Here is a 20,281-nt window from a genome sequence, read left to right on the forward strand (position 1 = left end):
ACTTATGAAAAGTTGAATCTTGGATCCATCCTGTCTCTACGTTAATGCCCTGAACCCTGGGAGAGCTGCAAAAGTTTATACCTAATTCATCCTGGCACTTGGAAGTTGCACATCAATCAAGATGATTAGCGTGACAGTTGCTTGCTCTAGTTTTGCTCCCGAAATGCCAAATATGTGCACAAGCTTCAAATGTTATTGTATTGAATCGCAATATAATTCCAGCATGCAAAGCTGTTTCTGGTTTGAAACTCACACTTTGCAGTACTGCATCACTCAGTTCTGAGAGAATTTGGTCTTCATCACAAACTGTCACATTCAATGTGTTTCAGAAGTAAAGAACTTGCTGAAGGCCAGCATATTCTTTAATATTACTAGGAGTAGAATGCCACTGTTAAGGACAAGGAATGGACTCTTCTGCCTGCTGAAGACTGAAGACATTGTGGCTGTACAGGACATTGGAATATTGTGTTCGGTTCTTGTCTCTCTGCTTTAGGAAAGATGTTGTTGATCTTGAAAAATGCAGAAAAGATTTATAGGGATGTTGCCAGGATTGGAGGGTTTGAGCGATAGTGAAAGGCTGAATAGGCTGGAATTATTTTCCCTAGACCGTCAGAGGCTGTGGGGTGACCATATAGAAGTTTATAAAATCATGAGGGGCATGGATAGGATGAACAACCAAGGTCTTTTTCCCAGGGTAGTGGAGTCCAAAGTTAGAGGGCATAGATTTAAGGTGAGAGGAGAAAGATTTAAAAGGAATCTGAGGGGCAACTTTGTCATGCAGTGGGTGAACATATATGGAATGAGCTGCCAGAGGAAGTGGTGGAGGCTGGTACAATCATAACATTTAAAAGACATTTTGATGGGTGTATTAATAAGAAGCTTTTAGAGGGATATGGGCCAAATGCTGGCAAATGGGACTAGATTAATTTAGGATATCTGGTTGGCATAGACAAGTTGGACTAAAAGGTCAGTGGAGAAAGTGAGGACTGTAGATGCAGGAATTAGAGCTGAAAATGTGTTGCTGGACAAGCGCAGCAGGTCAGGCAGCATCCAAGGAGCAGGAGAATCGACGTTTCAGGCATGAGCCCTTCTTCAGGAATGAGGAGAGTATGGCAAGCAGGCTAAGAGAAAAGGTAGGGAGGAAGGACTTGGGGGGGGGGGGGGGGGGGGGGGTGGAGGGGCGTTGGAAATACGATAGGTGGAAGGAGGTTAAGGTGAGGGTGATAGGCCGGAGAGGGGGTGGGGGTGGAGAGGTCAGGAAGAAGATTGCAGGTTAGGAAGGTGGTGCTGAGTTCGAGGGATGGGACTGAGACTACCCTTCTCTGAGGATGAAAGATCAGTCCTCAGCAGAGGCCTCACTTTCATTCCCCTACGTTCTCGGATTAACGAGTTCAACACGCGGTGAGACATCGAACAATTCTTCCGCCGCCTTCGCCTCCGTGCCTACTTCTTCAACCAGGATTCTCGCCCCCCCTCTGACGACCCCTTCTCCCGCCTCCAACACACCCCATCCACCTGGACACCCCGTGCTGGCCTCTTACCCTGCCCTCGACCTCTTCATAGCCAACTGCCGCCGCGACATTAACCGCCTCAACCTCTCACCCACTCCAACCTCTCACCCTCGGAACGTGCAGCCCTCCACTCCCTCCGTTCCAACCCCAACCTCACTATCAAACCGGCAGACAAGGGAGGCGCGGTAGTAGTTTGGCACACCGACCTTTACACCTCTGAGGCTAAACGCCAGCCCGTGGACGCCTCCTCCTACTGCCCCCTTGATCATGACCCCACCTCCCACCACCAAACCATCATCTCCCAGACCATCCATAACCTCATCACCTCAAGGGATCTCCCATCCACCGCCTCCAACCTCATAGTCCCACAACCTCGCACCACCTGTTTCTACCTCCTGCCCAAAATCCACAAACCTGACTGCTCCAGCCGACCCATTGTCTCAGCATGCTCCTGCCCCACCGAACTCATCTCTGCATACCTCGACACGGTCCTGTCCCCCTTAGTCCAAGAACTCCCCGCTTACGTTCGGGACACTACCCACGCCCTCCACGTTCTCCATGATTTTTGTTTCCCCGGTCCCCAACGCCTTATCTTCACCATGGGCATCCAGTCCCTGTACACCTCCATCCCCCATCACGAAGGACTCAAAGCCCTCCGCTTCTTCCTTTCCTGCCGTACTAACCAGTACCCTTCCACTGACACCCTCCTTCAACTGACTGAACTGGTCCTCACTCTGAACAACTTCTCTTTCCAATCCTTCCACTTCCTCCAAACCAAAGGAGTAGCCATGGGCACCCGCATGGGCCCCAGCTATGCCTGCTTCTTCGTAGGATATGTGGAACAGTCCATCTTCTGCAGCTACACTGGCACCACCACCCACCTTTTCCTCCACTACATTGATGACTGTATCGGCGCTGCCTCATGCTCCCACGAGGAGATTGAATAGTTTGTTCACTTTAGCAACACCTTCCACCCCGACCTCAAATTTACCTGGACCGTCTCAGACTCCTCCTTCCCCTTCCTAGATCTCTCCATTTCTATCTCGGGCGACCGAATCAACAAGGACATTTACTATAAACCGACCGACTCCCACAGCTACCTAGACTACACCTCCTCCCACCCTGCCCCCTGTAAAAACGCCATCCCATATTCCCAATTCCTTCGTCTCCGCCGTATCTGCTCCCAGGAGGACCAGTTCCAATACTGAACAACCCAAATGGCCTCCTTCTTCAAAGACCGCAATTTCCCCCCAGACGTGGTCGACGATGCTCTCCACTGCATCTCCTCCACTTCCCGCTCCTCCTCCCTTGAGCCCCGCCCCTCCAATCGCCACCAGGACAGAACCCCACTGGTCCTCACTACCACCATAACACCCTCCATATACATCATATCATCCGTCGTCACTTCTGCCACCTCCAAACGGGCCCCACCACCAGGGATATATTTCCCTCCCCTCCCCTATCAGCTTTCCGAAAAGACCACTCCCTCCGTGACTCCCTCGTCAGGTCCACACACCCCACCAACCCAACCTCCACTCCCAGCACCTTCCCCTGCAACCGCAAGAAATGCAAAACTTGCGCCCGCACCTCCCCCCTTACTTCCCTCCAATGCCCCAAGGGATCCTTCCATATCCGCCACAAATTCACCTGCACCTCCACACACATCATTTACTGCATCCACTGCACCCGATGTGGCCTCCTCTATATTGGGGAGACAGGCCGCCTACTTGCGGAACGTTTCAGAGAACACCTCTGGGACACCCGGACCAACCAACCCAACCACCCCGTGGCTCAACACTTCAATTCCCCCTCCCACTCCACCAAGGATATGCAGGTCCTTGGACTCCTCCATCGCCAGACCATAGCAACACGACGGTTGGAGGAAGAACGCCTCATCTTCCGCCTAGGAACCCTCCAACCACAAGGGATGAACTCAGATTTCTCCAGTTACCTCATTTCCCCTCCCCCCACCTTGTCTCAGTCCCATCCCTCAAACTCAGCACCACCTTCCTAACCTGCAATCTTCTTCCTGACCTCTCTGCCCCCACCCCCACTCCAGCCTATCACCCTCATCTTAACCTTCTTCCACCTATCGCATTTCCAACGCCCCTCCCCCAAGCCCCTCCTCCATACCTTTTATCCTAGCCTGCTTGGCACACTCTCCTCATTCCCGAAGAAGGGCTCATGCCCGATACGTCGATTCTCCTGCTCCTTGGATGCTGCCTGACCTGCTGCGCTTTTCCAGCAACACATTTTCAGCTAAAAGGTCTGAGTCCATGTTGTGTAGCTCTATGACGCTATGACTCTTCTATGCTCCTTAACAATAATATGAGGCTGTCTGTTAGATTAGCCAATGCACCCAGAATCACCATGTACCACCTACCAGCACACTCCTGCATGATGCCATATTGAGAATCTCATCTGAGTTTGCTTCACTGTTTCGTTGCCCTTTAGTTAGCTGGCACATGTAACACCTTGTTATCTGGTTACTCATCATTTGCAAATATCAATTCTGTTCAACCTCCTAGTTACGTGCAATGCCAGTATCCAAGCTGGTGGCTGAAGTTGTCAATTCAAGTAACGGGACTTCTTCCTCAGTCTGGTCTCTGCACGTCATGTGGCACTGGGCACAAGCAGGCTGAAGGGTGAGTCTCAGATAGCTTCTGCTGCACCGGCCTGAGGTGAAGACCTCAATGACATTAATGAGGGACGCTGAATTTTTTTTTTCTTCCTCCAGGGGCTGTGCAGTGACAGGTTGTGAATGCTTGAAAGCAAGAAATCAGCAGCAGAATGTCAAGGTGAGGGAAGGAGGATGAAGTGACAATCAACAGGGCTATAGTCACACCATCAGGAAGTTTGGAGATATTGAGGACTGCAGACGCTGGAGAGTCAGAGTTGATAAAGTGTGGAGCTGGACAAAGTGAAGCAGGTCAAACAGCATTTGGGGGCGTGAGAGTCAATGTTTCAGGTCGTTTCAGGTCAGGACCTTTAATCAGGGCTGCTGAGAAGTCCCAAACTGAAACATTGACTCTCCTGTTAGATTAGATTAGATTAGATTAGATTACAGTGTGGAAACAGGCCCTTCGGCCCAACAAGTCCACACCAACCCGCCGAAGCGAAACCCACCCATACCCCTAAATTTACCCCTTATTACCTAGGTAATACCCCTTATTACCTAACACTCGGGCAATTTAGCATGGCCAATTCACCTAACCTGCACATCTTTGGACTGTGGGAGGAAACCGGAGCACCCGGAGGAAACCTACGCAGACACGGGGAGAACGTGCAAACTCCACACAGTCAGTCGCCTGAGGCAGGAATTGAACCCAGGTCTCTGGCGCTGCGAGGCAGCAGTGCTAACCACTGTGCCACCGTGCCACCCACAAAGTCTGTTCCTCAGATGCTGCTTGACTTGCTGTGTTTTTTCCAGTTCCACACTTTATCGGTACCATCAGGAACTTCCTCATCATGTCAGATAGTTGGATAACTATATGTTTGCAGGTTTAAAAGGGGCATAACATAGGATGATGCCACCAGGCACAAATGTGGTCAGTGATACTGAAGATATCAGGCTCCAGCTCTGCTTGGTAAGATATCTTTACTGTCGGAAATGAACACATCATTGCCCCCACCAATTGTGTTCTGCTCCTTTCTATTGTGGCTACCTTGTCAGCGAGTGGACAGAATATCAATGGTTGCATCATAGTTGAGCAGTGTGTTTATCATTAGTGAATATCTGCAGTATATGAATGCAACGAGAGGTGGGTGTGAGATTGGTAGCATTGATAAGGATGTGAGGGTGAAGTGGGGATTTGGATGTTAAGCATAAGTCATGGGCAATCAAGAGTACTTCTGGTTGAGTGATGGGGATATGGTGTTCTGAATATATGTGAGTTGATAATGGTGTGCTGGCTGGGAGGTATAATGTGAAAATCGAATCAGTGACATTCACCACTCATGAGACATCATTAAACGTCTTCGGATATCAATGAGGTCCATACAGTGTGAATTTACCTAACTGATGGTCTATTCTCCTCATTTCTGAGGGATTTCCCTCAAGATCTTCTGAAGAAGCGCACTGGATCTCTTCCTTCCCACCTCAATCACTGTGTCCAGAAAACTGAATAGTGCAGTTATGGGCAGCTGCATTTTTCTATCATCTCATGCAGCTTTTCACTTGAGCATCAAAGGATGAGGGACAACCTGATAGAAGTTTAAAAAATTACGAGAAGCATGGATACAATGGATAGTCGGAGTCTTTTACCCAGGTTAGAAATGTCAATCGCTAGGGGACACAGGTCGAAGGCTTAAAGGAGCCATGACAAGCAGGTTTTTCAACAAAGTGTGACAAGTGCCTGGAATGCGCTGCCAGAGGAGGTGATGGAAGCTATACAGTAGTAAAGTTTAAGAGGGATCTTGACAGATGTATGGATTGGCAGGAATGTGGACTGCAAAGAGTTTAGAAAGGCATTGTGTATTGGTGGAGTCTTGGTGGGTTGAAGGGCCTGTTCCTGTGCTGTACAATTCTTTGTTCTGTATCTTCAAGACAGACAGACTGCCTTGAAGAGCAGAAGGCTAGCTGGCTAACAACACGCACTGTTCAGCCTCCTGCTGAGGGCGGAGGCAGCCAGCAGCATAGAAGCTGCTTAGTCCTATGCTGTTATCAGGATCTCAGCTGGCCATCCCAAATTTACATTTTCTCTACCTTCACTTGAACTGGTGTGGGCCTTTTGTGAATTTTCATTATTGAATTCTTAGCTGGAGACTTATTAATTTTTCAATGCATAACTTGTCAGATTTAAAATGTGGATATCCTCCAAATACGAAGAAGGGGCATGCTCGGAAACTAACATTTCTCGCAACATTTAGTTTTGCAATTGAAATATTTTCTTTTACATATATCACAGAGGGAAATATAACTTCTACTGCTGTGAGTTAAATGTAAACATTCAAATGAATTTGTAGATTTTTGGAAATTTTAGTACATAACCTCAAAATTCTAATATCTTTTTAATTAGAAGGTAATGCCTAAAAATTAACCCTATTGCAAATTTTGCTGAGTAATAGTGTTTCATATTATAGTTTTTAAAGTATCAGATGTAACCAGGAGTGAAATTATCCTGTTTGGTAGCAGAAATGTCTAACAAGTTTATGAAGAATTTGCACTTGTTATCTTATTATAATTTCTAGGGGCAGCATGGTGGCTCAGTAATCAGCACTGCTGCCTCACAGCACCAGGGTCCCAGGTTTGATTCCAGCCTCGGGCAACTGTCTGTGTGGAGTTTGCATGTTCTCCCCGTGTCTGCGTGGGTTTTCTCCAGGTGCTCTGATTTCCTCCCACAATCCAAGGATGTGCAGGTCAGGTGAATTGGCCATGCTAAAATGTCCATACTATTAGGTGCATTAGTCAGAGGTAAATGGGTCTGGGTGGGTTACTCTTCGGAGGGTCAGTATGTACTGGTTGAGCCGAAGGACCTGTTTCCACACTGTCGGGAATCTAATCTAAGCAAAATCTTCTTCTATAGCCTGGGAGAAACAGAGCAGTGCAAATAGTGAAGGTAGTTAACTCCTGGATTGCACAAAGGACTATTTTCTAGAGCAGCATGTTTTAGAACTGACAGGGATCAGTTTTTTAACCGATTCTAATGAACCAGATATAGTTAACAATTCTGGCAGGAATGGGGCATCTTGCAAATAGTAACAGTAATATCACTCAAATTAATATTAAGCTTGAGAGGAGAAAGAAAGAGTAACATACAAAGTTTCTAACTTTAAACAAACCTAACTGCAAAAGGTTGAAAAATGATTTGACCACAATAAATTGTGTTGGACTGTTAACAAGTAAAGCTACAGAAACACTGTGATAAACCAAAGCTGTATTTGGTACAATGCAGAATTAATACGTGCCTCTAACACACATAGGTACTCATTGTAATTAAATGAGGTAAGAGGCAGTAGCCAATTAATAAAAAATAGTCACTTGCAACAAAGCAAAGAGAGGCAGTAATGTATAAAAAACAAGATTAAAGAAAATATACAATTAGAGACATGTAAAGTTCATGCCAGCAATATTAGAGCTAACAGAAAAAGTAAATGATCAATATATTAATAACATGTAAGTAGTACAGAGCTATGAAAGGTCTTTGAAGAGGATGGAAATCAAAACTGTAAGAGGCAATGAGGAAATCAAATCCTAAGTCAAATGAAAAAAACTTGGAGGTTTTAATGTTAGTGAAAGTAATAGGAAAATTAAAGAATGATGCACAAAGTAATGGACTTGAGGTGAAACCCTCATCCCAGAGTATTGGAATAAACAGTTGACAAAATTTTGAACAGGTTAATCACAATATTCACAATATTGAGAAAGTTGCAAATGTCATTCGATTATTCAAAAATGAATGAAGGAAGAACTCTATTAAATCACAGACCTGTCAGAGTAACATCCTCTCTGGAGATGTGAGTGTTGGTGCTGGAAAAGCACAGCAAGTCAGGCAGCATCCAAAGAACAGGAGAGTCCTGCTCAGGATAAAGGACTTTTGCCTGAAACATCGACTCTCCTGCTCCTTGGATGCTGCCTGACCTGCTCTGCTTTTCCAGCACCACAGTCTCAACTCTAATCTCCAGCATCTGCTGTCCTCACTTTTGCCTAGAGGACTTGGACAGGCATGAGCGTATCAAAGGAAGTTTTGCAGGTCAATCATGCTAGACATACAGGTTGGGATTGTGTACCATTCCCTCGGGGGTTTGGATGCTGTGGGGCATTAATTTCTTCGGATGTAGCGAGTGGGGACATCGTCAACTTCCTGTCTCCAGCCTCGTCAATTCCAGTGTGGCAAGGCCTTTAACTGGTCCTTCTGCCCACCATCAGTTTTGGGCTTTACATACCTTGCGCCAGCACTGGCATTAACGCGACAAGGGGTATAGAGGCTTGCTGCAACAAAAAAGCTCTTGTTGGATTACTTGTCAGCTCCTGGGGTGTGAGATTCCCTCATTCAAACCCACTGCGTCTGATCACGGGACTCAGCATTGGGAAAGTCGAGTAAAACAGGGGCCAATATCCCATCACCAATTACCCTTTATTTACCAATGCATAGCCTTTGACAATAGCACTGCCTCTCATTGAGTCAGGCATTCCCTGGCTCAATATCCCTGACATTCATCCTTTTACAACTGCCAGGAGTCCCTGATTGGAAAAGATCAACAGCCCCAGTCAGGAACTCATATTCTATGGGGATCCCTCATTTACAGCTCACACCCTGTGACACTCCTTCCAACATCATTTGCTTCCGACATGAGACACAAGGAATGATCCCAAACACTGATTTGCCAGTAGTGCTAAGGGTCAGAGGAGATACCAGCCTCTTATTGACTGAGAACTTTCATGGAGTCCATCATCCTGAAGGAAGGCCCTCCACTAGCCTGTCATGGGTCCAATGGCACAGGCCTCTTTGTAAAGGGTCAACACAGAGATCTTGGAGGCCAGTGAACAAAGTCTCTGTCATCTTCACAAGATTGCTGGCACAAATACAGATACAGGTTAACTGCTTCCCTTACTGAAGCAATCCGAAATCTTAAAATTGAAATAGGTCGCGTGTTAGTGAAACTAGGACTTTTTTTTATGCAAACAGCAGTGGCAACCTGGACGTCCCTCCTCCCCTAAATACTGTAGACGCTGAGGGGACAATTAAAATGACTGCAAAATGTGGATGACATACATTTCAGTCAGGATTTAACTAAGTGATAGATCAGGCTAAGGGGATTGAATTGCTTACTGTTGTTCCTACTTTAATGGGATTATCTAAAGAATTTGGCACAGGACATTTCAGCAGGGAAGTTGTTTGATGTGGTCTTTTATTAAAATCTTTGTTGCCAATTTTGTTTCCAAAACAGGATCAAAGTGAGTAAAGTTCAAACCGATTATTCTTCAATTACTGTGTTCAAGTTTTATGCCCTCTTAAGATCGAAACTAAATTGATATTTCCAACTTTTACATCATGAAAATTTTCATTTTTATCTGAAGCAGCATTTTATTCTTTATAGTATTAATAGCAATTATGTATGACAATTAACCTGGACCAGTGACACTCAGTGTAATTTACAATATGCCCTCTCCCTAATGATCACATTTCTCTCAAGCCAGTACCCAGTTTATGCAAAACATTTGTGTGTTGTTGGCACAAAGAATCTAATACAATCACCTGCCATTTCTTGGCCCATCATGCTAACTGGAGTCAACCATTTTCTTTTGATACCACATGCCATGATTAATGAACTTTGCCAGAAAAGTGGGGGAATAAATAGCCCATTTCACAAACACTGTAATTACATTGATTTCTGAAATGTGCCAACATCCTGTTCCTTTACCCCCAGGATGGGTATTGCTGGAAACGAAGGGTAAGCTGTTGAATCATCATTTCATTTTGTACTCATCAGGACAGAATTGCAAGAATACCAAGTCTTAAAGGGAGCAACAACAATGTACTGCTTGAGAAAGGGAGCTGTTTATCTCCAGATTCTGTATTTGATTCTTTCCCACATTAATTGGTGGAGCTCCCTCCATCTCAAAGTATTTGGTAATAGACAGACCGTCTACTTCATAGGGATAAGTAATGTCTGGGAAACTCAACTGTCTCAGCTTTGCACTGCTCGAAGATTGAGTTGGTGTCGAAAGTTCTTTGTTTTGCTACTATCCTATGTTATAGCTAACTTGCAATTGTTTGGAATAAATCAAAGATTCTGGAAATCATGTTTTATAAACCTCTATAAAGGCACCTCTATAAGTCCAAGTGCATAAATTACAAATTGCGAGCACCCAAGTTTAGCATGTAATAGGTGTAATCCATGCCATGTAGGAAAGTCAAATGGGATGTTGGCCTTTATGTCAAAGGGAATGGAGTATTGAAGCAGGGAAGGCTTGTTAAAATCATACCAGTCACACCAGATCAGGAATACCAAGAACAGTTTTGGTCTTCTTACCCAAGGGAAGATATATTGACATTGGAGGCAGTCCAGATAATGTTCACTCGGTTGATCCCTTGTATGGAAAAATGGCCTGATAAAGAGAGGCTAAATAGTTTGGTCGTGTATTCATTGGAATTTAAAAGAATGAGAGACAACCTTATTGAGACATTTAAGATTCTTAGGAAGTTTGACAGGGTAAAGGTTGTTACCCCTTGTGGGAGAGTCTAGGACCAGAAGGCTTAACCTCAGAATAAGGGGTCACATATATAAGACTGAGATGAGAAGGAATTGGTTCTCTCAGAGGATAATGAATTCTTTACTGCAGAGTGTTGGCAAGGTTGAGCTATTCATTTGATTCAAGGCTACATCAGACAGATTTTTAATCAGTAGGAGAATTTTGGGCTATGGGATTCAACAGGAAAATGGAATTGAGGATTATCAGATCAGTCACAATCTCATGGAATGGTGCAGCAGACTCAATAGGCTAAATGGCGTGCTTCTGATCCTATTACTCATGGGCTTGCGCTGCATCAGGTATACTCATCTTTCAGATTGTCTCATGCTTTTCACCATTAAGAGCATCTTAAAAATGAGAACATTAACATTAGATTAGATTAGATTACAGTGTGGAAACAGGCCCTTCGGCCCAACAAGTCCACACCGACCCGCCAAAGCGCAACCCACTCATTCCCCTAAATTTACCCCTTACCTAACACTACGGGCAATTTAGTATGGCCAATTCACCTGACCCTGCACATCTTTGGACTGTGGGAGGAAACCGGAGCACCCGGAGGAAACCCACGCAGACACGGGGAGAACGTGCAAACTCCACACAGTCAGTCGCCTGAGGCGGGAATTGAACCCGGGTCTCTGGCGCTGTGAGGCAGCAGTGCTAACCACTGTGCCACCGTGCCTGAAGAAGGGCTCATGCCCGAAACGTCGATTCTCCTGCTCCTTGGATGCTGCCTGATCTGCTGCGCTTTTCCAGCAACACATTTTCAGCTCTGATCTCCAGCATCTGCAGTCCTCCTTTCATTTTAAATAACTTACCAAAAAGGAAATATATAATAATTGAAGAAAGCAACCCAGATGAGTTGCTCTTTTAAAACCAATAGGCAACCATTTGCAATTCTGCAGCACTCCTTATGCAAGTTCAAAATGCTTTATGTCGAAGAGAGCAAAATAGTGAATGCTAAACAGGAATGAAATGCTTAAAAATAGAATAGGTTGGGAAATGAAAGGCAAAATGAAAGCACTTTAGGGAACATGTTTTTTTTAACAAAAAAGTGGAGAGAACTTTACAGTTACATGAGGGGCCATAGGGAAATGTGAGGACTGCAGATGCTGGAAACCAGAGTTAAGATTAGAGTGGTGCTGGAAAAGCACAGCAGGTCAGGTAGCATCCGAGGAGCAGGAAAATCGATGTTTTGAGCAAAAGCCCTTCATCAGGAATGATCCTGATGAAGGGCTTTTGCTCGAAATATCGATTTTCCTGCTGCTCGGATGCTGCCTGACCTGCTGTCCTTTTCCAGCACCACTCTAATCCAAACATGAGGGGCCATAACTGGTGAAGAAATGCAGAATAGTAGAAGCATTGGAGGCATAGAGATGGCATGTAGGAATTTGAAAATTTGGCCGACAAATTAAGTCAACTCGTTATGGGTCTGCCATAGTTCAAGTGAAGAAAGTGTGAGAAAAGAGAGAAGGGGTACTCTTGGCTTTCTCCCATGGGCAGCTGATTCTTCTAAGAAGACAAGACTACACTGTCATCAGGTGGTAAACACTAGATCAGAGTCCTGGTCCGAATCTGACTCCTCGAACAGGATCCTGGCAAATTTTGTTGGCCATCTCACAAGATCGTAAGTGAGGATAGATTGGGCTGCAAAATCATTTTTCTGGAATTAAGTTTACAAAATATTGCCACATCTGTTATCTTAGATTGCAGAAAAAAAGGACAAGCAGCATAAACTATCCTTAAGAGGCGATCAGATCTACTCATGACTTGTTTATTACTTCATCATTGAAATAAAAATGAAGAAAAAATAGATATGAGGTGAAATTGCACCTTGTATTATTAGCATATAAATGTGTTAGCACTTTTACATGAAATTCCTTTGACCACTATTTGAATGAAAGCGATAAGCTGTTTAAAATAAGCATGTTCATGTGTTAATATTACAGAGCTCAATATCAGTAGGGAATAATAGATCCTCCAGGACATGAATATCCTCGAAGCATTAATAAAATGTGAGAGAAAAAAAAAGTCCAGTGCTTTATAACTGTCACCCAAATGTCTGAAATGAGATTACAGCCTTGGATGTATCCATTATTTTATAATTCTAACAGGTATTCCTGTGGCATTACCAATGGTAAATCAGAAGACACAGCAAAGTAAAATTTAAAGGTCTGCCAAGGCCTTGATTTTTAAATGCTGTTCCTTGCATTCCAATCCCCCCCAAGGCCTCACACATACCTATCTCTGTGATATTCCCCAGCTCTATGACCCTTAGATATTGCAATGGTTTTCCAGTTGTGGCCTCTTGCATGTCCCTGACCGTAATTGATGGTTTTGATTGTACTCTGGACTGCCTCCTCAAGTCTTCATGCATGACTCTTCCTTTGATGCACTGCTTAAAATTACCTTTGTGACTAAGTATTTGACCTCAGGTGGAATTGCCAATTTTTTGTTCTGTTTTCCCATAATTAATGTTTCTTATAAATTTAATTATTGTTGTTTCTAATGGTGCGAAGTTGCTTGACTTAGAGGGTGGATACAAATTAAATTCGTCATGGGTCATTATATCTTGTCATTTCAATCTTAACCTTTTCTTTTACATAATGGGATAAATATCAACTGTTGACAATAAATTACCAGGGGGAGGCAATAGCCTGATGATATTATTGCTAGATTAGTTATCTAGAAACTCAGCTAATGTTCTCGGGATCCACCATGGTGGATGGTGGAATTTGAATTCAATGAAGGATATGGAATTAGGTGTCGAATGATGACTGTGAAACCATTGTCGATTGTCGGAAAAACCCACCTGGTTCACTAATGGCCTTCAGGAAAGCAAATCTGTCAACTTTACATCGTCTGGCCTATATGTTTCTCCTGACACAAAGCAATGTGGTTGACTCATAACTGCCCTCTGGGCAATTCGGAATGGGCAGTAAATGTTGCTCTAGCCAGAGATGCCCGCATTCATGAATAAACAAAAAAAGTCTCATCCCATCATGTGTTAATTTTTGTTGGAGTTTTTTAAAAATCTGAATTTAAATTTAGAAAAAAAAAACAATTTCTTTCACTTTTTCACTCACTCATGGATCAATCCTTCTTTCTTTTTGCATTTATTTTTGTATAACCGATTTCTCATTGAATACACTCACTCTAATTAAGATGCCTGTTGTGAATTTTCTTTAAGAGTTGATCAAGGCAAATGATCAAAGAACGAGGGTGTAAAGCAGCACATGTGAGTAATTACAATTGTTGCTGCGGGTATTGGTGGTTCCTGAATCCCTTGTGTTTGTTGATCTGTCCTGTCATGTGAACGTTTATCAGTTTGAGCCTTCAAATAAATCCAGTCCACTTATCATTCACTAGCCCAGGGTGGGTGAGTGATGAGCTGTATAAAAGAACTTATCCTTGCTTCATGATTAATAAATCTGATTGGCTAAAGAGATATCCAATTGTTTTCCCTCTTTACTGAGGGTCCAAAAGTCTGGCTGCTCCATTATTAGCTCACAGTTTTAGAAATTTGCTATTGAAAAGAATTAATAGTGCAATCCTTCAAAGGACAAATCTAGCCAACAGTAGACAGTCATTCCATGTTGAGATGCGATGGTGCCCACACTAAAGAATTAAAACATTACTGGTGATGAGTGTTAATCTTCAGTTGATGTACAGGATATAATACAATTACTGTATATGATGTACTGCAGTAAGTATCATGGTGACATATCGTGAATGACACAATGTTTCACTAACAGACTTGGGAACAACATTCCATAGCATTACCTTTTGGGCTAGGTTTAGTTTTAAATCTGATTTATCTGCATGGTGGCTCACAGAAGGTCATAAAATAAGCAACTGTGAGAAGAGATAATGAGATGCTATTGGAGGTAATGACTTCAAAAATGCATTATACTATATTACAGTACAACTTTCAAAATGCTTGTTGTAGTACATTGCTGTCATCCCGTGGGAGGCATTAATAATTAAAGAACTACAGTAACAGTACCTGCTACACCTCCCCATTGGATTGTTGCAGCTACCCAGGATGCAGAGAGCCATTAATGGCCGCTTTTTTTTACTGCGGAGTAATGACAATCTCACAGGATGGTGCAGCCACAAGCAAAATGATTTCGTGGGGTTCATCATATAAATGAGGTAATCTTGAGAGAATTAACATTCTTCTAAATTGTTAGCCCTCTGAGGCCACCACAGATCTGAAGCCTAATGACCCATTGACCCATGAGGGTTTTGTATTGGTAAAGCAGGCTAATTGTCATTAACTCTTTCAGGGCAAAAAAAATTAGAAAATTTCTATTCTTTTCAACAGAGACTCAGTCATTCTTTTATCGGCTTTGAGTGAAAATGTTCAAAATATTTCAAGGCAGAAGTGCCCAACAAATTGTTGGCTTGTCCAGTCTATACTTAGGAGAAAGTGAGGATTGCAGATGTTGGAGATCAGAGTCGAGAGTGTGGTGCTAGAAAAGCACAGCAGGTCAGGCAGCATCTGAGGAGCAGGAAAATCGACATTTCGGGCAAAAGCCCTTAATCAGGAATGAGGCTGTGATAAATGGGGGGGGGGGGGGTGGGGGGCTGTGGGGAAGGTAGCTGAGAGTACAATAGGTAGATGGAGGTGCAGTTAATGGTGATAGGTCGGAGAGGAGACTGGAGTGGATAGGTGGGAAGGAAGATGGACAGGTAGGACAGGTCAAGAGAGTGGTGCTGAGTAGAAAGTTTTGAACTGGGATAAGGTGGGGGGAAGTGAAATGAAGAAAGTGGTGAAATCCAAATTGATACTGTGTGGTTGGAAGGTCCCGAGGTGGAAATGGGGCATTCTTCCCCATTAGGGAGTGGAAGTGGAGGGGACCCAGGACCTGCATGTCCTTGGCGGAGTGGGAGGAGGAGTTGAAACGTTTGGCCATGGGATGATGGGATTGGTTGGTGCAGGTGTCCCAGGGAAGCAGACTTCAAACCTTGTGGGGAGTTTGAGCAAGCTGTGGTTGATATTCTCTTTTTCATCTGGAGGAGATAAGAAAGCATCTATTGATTGGCTATTCCTAGTACTATGAGTCACTCATGTTGGATGCTTTTCTTATACAGTTCTAATTCTTATGCTGGTAGCATTCCTACAACAATGTTAGTTTGGGAAATCTGGGACATTGCAAAGATCCCCTGTTTCCACCTCCATAACATCATCCAACTCTGTCTCAGCTTATCTACAGCTGAAAGCTTCAATCACTTTTTATTAGCTCTACACTTGACTATTCCAATGAACTCTTCCCTGGTGTATCCTATTTTCCCTCTTTGAATTTAAGGCAATTTAAACTTCTGCTTCCCATAGAAAAAAAAGGAGAATGAAAATAACCTCACCCTTGGCCTGTGTGTGTTTGTAGACTGATGTATGAATGTATGGACTAATGTGCTTAGAAGGTTAATGTTTGAAGTCAGCCATTAAATACCCCTGCACTTCAGGTAAAAAGATAAAAATAGAAAAAGAGAAAAAAAGACAATCTCACTCTGAGTGCTGCCAGCTAGTTACCATCAAAAGGAACCAAAATGAATGGAATTTCAAATAATCTCCAAATATAAGAATCTTTAAATTGACAGCTTAATTAACAACATCAGTGCTACCCATAACATTCCATGTAATGGATCCAATGTTCTACTATCTAGTCTTTACCAGAGACCGATTCATAGGCTTTTAACCTTTATCTTTCCTTGGACTCACTGCTTAATCCTAATATGTGTGTCACATTATTATTTTGTTTCCATGTTTTGTAAAGAATGTACTCACTCTTCTGTTAACTCAAGAAAGCTTGGTTAGATTGGCCACTTTTCAAACATAAATTCTCTTGGTCTGGGTGACAAGGAAGAAATCTTGTTGTGACCAACTGAGTAGAGGATGGTGAATGATGTAGGATAGTTAATGCATCCCTCTTCAATGGTGAGCTGAGTGAATTAATGCCTTTCTTGTCAAGTAAGGAACTGATAATTTTAACCATAAACTAATAGTGAGCAAGATTTAAAAGTTGAATGGGCAAATATTTAGTACAGTGTTAATTGATTCAATAAATAAGAGATCACAAAGATTGTTCAGTTATATCATTGCGATTCAACATTAACAGCTTGCTGATTATAAATTTGCAACTGAGATCACTATCTGCGATTGACATAAATTAGTGAGACTAGTTTAACTCCCTTGGTACCTGACAAGATCACACCATTCAGTAGTCAGTCTACAGGGTAGATTAAAACCACCAACACTTCTGACAAAGTTGAAGCTTTAGGAAGGGAGCAGTATTGAGGAAATTATGGGATTAAATCTCAAAGACAAGAGAGTGGTCATTTCGCATCTGATTTTTAAATTGACAGACTGGATCAAGTCGTTGGTTGTTGAACTTGATGGATCTTCATCTCATTGAAATTGGACAGGTTTGATAATGGGAAGGTAATTCCCTCTACCCAGACAAATTACTGTCAAGAAGTCTCAGGTTATATACATTAATTGGTTTGTTTTTTTCACTTATGAGGATCTATAGTGCATCACATAGTAGCTGCATAAAACACAAGGCAGCAAATAGAACGAGATCAAGGCTTTTTCGGAGGAGCCAATTTGTTTGATGACAATTGTAAGGTTCAGTAACAATGACTGTAACTATGAAGATGCTTTTATATTTGATTATAGTAGAGTGGTTTATTTTGGAACCAAAATCCAAAAATCTTGTGTTGGTGACATTGACAGACAAATCTCAATGTATTTGAATGATTTATTTTTCTGTGAGTTTGTCAATAGGCTTAAAGGCAATGTGATGAACAAATGTTCTAAATAGCAATGAATATTGTTAAATAAATGAATGAATTGTTTTCTTTCATGCATTTAGGTCATTAAATAAGCATTATCAAAGTACACCATTGAAAATTGGATGGGAACTTAAAATGGAAATAAAGATGGCCTCATCCCTCACCTTGATGATAAACACAACACTTATCTATAGACTGCCACCTTGATGTGGTGGACAGGGTATGTTCATTCTCAATATTCTGAATGATGCTGTCAAATTTTCTTGCTCTTGGTAGAACCAGTCATGGTGACAAGTTTGGGGGTTGGTGGTGCCAGATATGTGCAATCCAAAAGTCCACTTGGGAGAAAGAGGTGAAGGAAGATTGTAAACCTCACCATGTCTCTGTGAAGGAAGGAGTTAGGTACAATTGCACTTTGGGCCAGTCATTGTGCTTTGATAGGTCTGGTATCCAGCACATTCATGTGACGATGTGAAAAATGGTGGAGACCCAAGGGGGTGATGTTAAATAAAGTACTTCCAGGTTCTACCAAGGTGGATTATAGGCTCATCACAATCCTGACTAAATACTAGGTACAGCGGCACAATGCTTAGCACTGCTGATTCACAGGACCAGAGGTCCAGGTTCAATTCCAAGTTTGGCTTACTGTTGTGTATGTTTCCTTGGGGTGCTCCAGATTCCTCCCACAGTCCAAGTTAGGTTAGGTGGATAAAACATTGTAAAAGTTGCCCTGTGGAGTCCAGGAATGTGCAGGCTAGGTAGGTTAGCCATGGTTTAAAAAAACCCAACTGGGATTGCAGAGATTTGGCAAGGGTATGGTCTAGGTGGTATGCTCTTTAGAGGGTCAGTGCAGAATCATGGCATAAATAGCACTGATCTGCACTGTAAGGGTTTTATGACTCTATATGTTGAAGCTATAGACAGCCAACAGTATCGATGACAAAGGAAACTTGCAAAAATGGGGAAAATCTTTGTGAACAGACAACTAATCTGCTGCAGTAAAAAGTGACACTGTCGGAAAAGAACCAACCTGAATTACAGAAAAACCTCATTCCTGATGAAGAGCTCTTGCCCGAAACATCGATTCTCCTGCTCCTCGGATGCTATCTGACCTGCTGTGCTTTTCCAGCACCACACTTTCGACTCTGATCTCCAGTATCTACTGTCCTCACTTTCTCCTTACAGAAAAACATGTCATGCCTTTGAAACCAGTCACCTATTCAATTGATTGATTGATTGATTGATTTATTGTTATGTGTACCAAGGCACGGTGAAAAGCTTTGTTTACAAGCAGCACAGGTAGATCATAGTAGGCAAGGATGTACAGATCAAAAAGGACTTAGAGAGGCATACAGGTTACATTGCACAGGGCATGCATTAGGCAAGATCAATGTTAGCAAGATCAGCATTATTTGAGGTTATACTGTTCATTAATCAGTCTAATAATGGTCAGAAAGAAGCTTTTCCTGAACCTGCTGGTTCATGTGTTCAGGCTTCTGTACCTACTGCCTGATGGAAGAGGAGATCATTACTGTAGTGTGATGGGTCTTTGAGGATGTTGGCAGCTATTCCATGGCAGTGAGCCATGTAAGTAGAATCCATGGATGGGAGTTTGGCTTCTGTGATGGCCGAGGATGCACACATCCTCTTCTGTAGTCTCATATGTCCTGGGCCGAGCAGTTGCCATACCAGGCTGTAATGCACCCAGATAATATGCTTTCAATGGTGCCTCTGTAGAAGTTGTTGAAGGTCGTTATGGACATGCCAAATGTCCTGAGCCGTCTGAAGAAGAAGAGGCATTATTATGCCCTCTTGATTGTCGCATCTGCATGGGAAATCCAGGGCAGCTATCGGTTATTGTTACTCCACCCTCTCAACTTCAGTTCCGTTGATGAAAACAGGGACATGTTCTCCTCCTTTGTTCCTGAAGTCACTGAGTAGTTCTTTCGTTTTGCCAACGTTGAGAGAGATGTTGTTATCATTGCATCATGTCTCAAGCAGTCGTCATATTCCTGGTGCTCACACTGTTCTAATGTCCCATTATTTTCTTTATCTTTAAGTACTTGTCTAACATTTTCTGAAAAATGAGTCTACATCAAAGATAAGTAAATTATTTCACTTGTAACACATTATACCTGGGATAGGGTAGAAGTCACTGCTTTCAACTTAAAGAACAAGGAGAAGAACAAAGAAAATTTACAGCCCAGGAACAGACCCTTCGGCCCTCCAAGCCTGAGCCGATCCAAATGTACTGTCTAAACCTGTCGGTCAATTCCTAAGCATTTGGATCCCTCTGCTCCCCACCTACTCATGCATCTGTACAGATGCATCTTACATTAATCTACAGTGCCTGCCTCTACCACCTCTGCTGGCAACGCGTTCCAAATGCCCACCACCCTCTGTGTGAAGTACTTGCCACGTGTATCCCCCTTAAACTTTCCACCTCTCACCTTGAAAGTGTGACCTCTCGTTATTGAATCCTTCACTCTGAGAAAAAGTTTGCCTCTATCCATCCTGTCTATACCCTTCATGATTTTGTAAACCTCAATCAGGTCTCCCCTCAATCTCCTTTTGTCTCGTGAAAATAAACCTAACCTACTCAACCTCTCTTCATAACTAGCACCTTCTATACCAGGCAATATCCTCGTAAACCTTCTCTGCACCCTCTCCAAAGCGTCCACATCCTTTTGATAATGTGACAACCAGAACTGTACACAGTATTCTAAATGAGGCCAAACCAATGTCTTGTACAATGTTAACATGACTTGCTAGCTCTTAT

At 43.1% G+C, this 20,281-nt stretch overlaps 1 pseudogene; it reads left to right on the forward strand.

Moving 5' to 3' along the window:
* Positions 1 to 1,328: 1,328 nt before the first annotated feature.
* On the forward strand, positions 1,329 to 19,394 carry LOC148149365 (uncharacterized; annotated as a pseudogene).
* Positions 19,395 to 20,281: the final 887 nt, after the last annotated feature.

Source organism: Chiloscyllium plagiosum, unplaced genomic scaffold (assembly GCF_037043375.1).
Source record: "Chiloscyllium plagiosum isolate Xiang-an unplaced genomic scaffold, Cpla_swu_hap1 HiC_scaffold_8, whole genome shotgun sequence".
In the NCBI taxonomy this organism is placed as follows: domain Eukaryota; kingdom Metazoa; phylum Chordata; class Chondrichthyes; order Orectolobiformes; family Hemiscylliidae; genus Chiloscyllium; species Chiloscyllium plagiosum.